The 3,417-nt window shown below is 43.6% G+C and overlaps 1 pseudogene; it reads right to left on the bottom strand.

The window, feature by feature from the left end:
• Window positions 1-1,942: 1,942 nt before the first annotated feature.
• LOC149151825 (protein-tyrosine-phosphatase IBR5 pseudogene) lies at window positions 1,943-2,806 on the bottom strand (annotated as a pseudogene).
• Window positions 2,807-3,417: the final 611 nt, after the last annotated feature.

Genomic DNA, 3,417 nt, shown 5'->3' with positions numbered 1-3,417 from the left:
AGTGAATGGCAGTCGCCTGAAGTTCTATACGGGTGGGTTAGCCGCCTGACTAACCATTCGAGGGATAGTCTCACTGCTCCAGCCAGTTGAAAGAGAGCGCGGGATGGTAAAGTAGTCTAGGAGAAAGAGGCACGAGTGCCAGGATACACGTCGATCTGGCTCATTATCAAGATCATGGTCACGCGGTCATAAGTACACTGCTGCGTTGCTCTGAGCAGAGGTGACCGTTCATGTCACTATTCATGACAAGATGTCTGCATTATGGTGAAAGGGAGCGGGCAGCGGGCAATTAAGAGAAGGAGTACGAGCCAGATATGGCACAAGCTGCCATAGAATTTCCACGGGGACGCTGGAACAGGTAGGAATCAGGGAATTTGAAATTCGAATCGCTTATAAATCACTGAGGGGCATCCACCGGGTGAACTACACTTCCGCAAAGTGTATGCTAAGTATTGATATGGAGTTGTTTATTATCTCTGCACAAGGAGTAAGCCCGAGGGTGGTGATATGGCCGATGGAGCAGCAGGACTATCTAAGGAGTAGGGTGTTGACCGCCGCGGACGTTCCATTGCTTGCAGCCTCAACAGTAGGGGATGTACTGGGAAAAGGGATACACGAAGCAGAAGTGGTCCAGATGTCGTCACCCCGCCCGCGGGCTGGTCGGAAAACTACAACAATTCAGTGAAAGAATGGAAAAACAGAGACCACGGGTGGAAACAAAGTTACTAAGGCGTCTCTGAAAGACCTTAAGGAGTGGGATCTCATAGACAGCAGCAACGGTCTTGCAAAATTGCAACACAAGCTGCAGCAGACAGGGCGAAGAGCAGATACGAAGGTTGGAAGTGGCTGCGCTGGTACAAATAAGTCCCATATGCGGCTCCCCCTCTCGAGCTAAAATCCTATGAGGGGTTGTTCTGTGTTAACCAAGCAGACCAGAATGAGCATCATCGGTCGCAAGAAGTGGCAAAAACACTGAAGTAGGAGCCGGATGAAGTGTTGTAGGAGACAACGAAGAAGCGGTAGGACGACGAGCGTCACTCAGAGGGAGGTGAACCATGAATCCATGGTTGCACATCTCGCCGCACCAAAGAGTGACTCAGGACAAGTCATGATGATTGTGTTGGGGGACTGTTGGGTAGCGGAGGTCCCGCATAATAGTTTTGCGTCTGATAGCCTAGAAATTATGATAAAAATATTATATGCGGAGCGCGAAATGTAAAAGACTGAGTCAAAGGGTTGTCTGCCTGAAAAATAATATAAAATAATAGGAAGTAAGTCGATCCACGGACCATAGATAGGTATAAATAGAGCACGGCTCTATGAGGGAAAGGCAGTGCTTTTTGGGTATGGTTTTGGATTTGTCATGTAATGGGTTTTTGAGAAAAGCATTCTAAAAGCATCTGTAAGTCCGACTCGAGGGTGTGGGTAGAGGATAGAGGCTCTGTAGTTGTGTGCGCAGAGGCCTGGAAGAGTCCGCAGCTGTGTGCGCGGACCCCTGCAGCTAAGTGCGTAGGGTGGATCTAGATGTACTGGTGATAAGTGGAAATAAAGATAAGTTCCTTCTAAGAATTCTGTGTCAAATCTGAATTATCGCAAATCTAGGATTTTGTATGAGTAATAAGACTATTTTGATCTATGCACATATGATTGCTTATTGAATACTTGTGAATTTGGGTTAAATCTTAATATACGAAGTGAATAAATCTGATAAATGTTTGCTTAAATACTATTCTAAAAGTAGATCCGAGTTGCAATACTTCATCCAATAGATTAGATCTATAGACTACGCGCTATTAGACAGTAAGAGGTATTCGGGAACTGCGCGAAGATAGCGTAGCGTGAAGCTGTAGAACAGGGCGTGAAACCTCCAAACCACATCTAGATATCCCAAGGGTGCGGAAACCTAGTTCTAGCACCCTCCCTTGCTACCTCGGGTCAGACCTTAGTCAGCGCTTCGTGGGCTGTTGCTGAAACGGCTGGTAGCTGCGAGATTTGCTTGGCTAAATAATTCTTCCGAACCTGGGTCAGGCCCATATAAGTCAACACTAGGCATATTTGTTACCCCAAGATTGAAATGTGGATTTGATGAAAGCTAACAGAATGTTGGAGGTGAAATAACAACTTGGGTGTTATTTGGAAATCCAAACCTGAATGCTAGACCAGTTGAGGTTGTGAAAACTAGAGTTGATGAGGCATTCATTCCAAAAACTTCCATTTCATAATGTTGCAATTGTTTAAGTACAACTGGAGTCAAATTAATTGTTGGTTTCCTCTCCTTCACCCACTAATAACTTTCTGCAAGTCTCCACCCCTTGTAGCATTCAAATGGGCAACTACAATAGCATTGATATCTTTCTGTGAGTCTACACCCCTTGTAGCATATCAATTAGGCAATTACAATAGGAGGAGACCTACTCTGGCCTGACATGCAATGTACAAGCACTCGAACTTGAACATTTCAGCGTTGCTGAGTAAAGTCAACAACCCTGTTGAAAGGTAATGTTTGTTCTTCTTTAAGGCTGTGGTAAGTGAAGGAATTGTTTTATAGATTTTGGCACTTGGGCACCATATTGAGTATCGTGGTGATTCCTTGTATCTTGAGAAGCTCAGCTATGCATGCATTGTCATAGCTACCAACATAGAGAAAGTCCACTAAAATCTTTGTAAGAAGCACACTAGGTGCATGGGAAGATTTTTCTGTGGCTCCCAACAATCGATGCTTGAAAACAGTGCACACTTCTCCCTCTTCAAATTTGTGATAATTCCCACAAATTATAGAGGGATTCTCACACTTGCACTTCCGCATGGATGCCTAACACAATAATCGATCTCTAGCTCTCCAAATCTAGGTAGGGTTGTGCCCCGCTTTTAATGGCTCTTCCTGCGATTCAAACTCGTGTCGATGGATTTTTCCCGATAGACCTACACGTTTCCCAGTGCAAGAAAATCCCTTCGGTTACATGTTTTGGCGTAGCTGAACCTAAACCTCTAGTTGCATATCTGGATCTCTTCTATCCAGATCTAGTTACGAATTTCTACCTTTAAGTTTTGGATCCTAATAAGGCTAAGGCAACAGTGGCTTGTTTCTTAGCAACAGAGGTGTCGCAGCTAAGGTTGAGTCAAGGTAGTTATCAATAAACAATCGATCTAATGGATTATTGAAACTACCTTTGATCAAACCATTGAAAATCGTCTAATCATCTAACATATAATATAATGAAGCAGGATGATGACAAGATGGCAACAGGGGGGTTCGGGACGGTAGCAGGGAAGTTCTTCTCAAAAGGAAATGCCTTATGGCGTAATAAATAGAAATTAAATGAAATTGAAAAAACACTACTTCATAATTAGACTTTTTTTTGTGTAAAGTGAAAAATGCAAGAGAAAGTAGGAGAAGAATATTATTTTATAACTTTT

The sequence above is a fragment of the Pinus tabuliformis genome, chromosome 9 (genome assembly GCF_031772625.1).
Source record: "Pinus tabuliformis cultivar Carrire ecotype Pingquan chromosome 9, CPIR1, whole genome shotgun sequence".
In the NCBI taxonomy this organism is placed as follows: domain Eukaryota; kingdom Viridiplantae; phylum Streptophyta; class Pinopsida; order Pinales; family Pinaceae; genus Pinus; species Pinus tabuliformis.
Note: the sequence above shows the minus strand (reverse complement) of the source record. Positions and strands in the feature narration are given on the sequence as shown.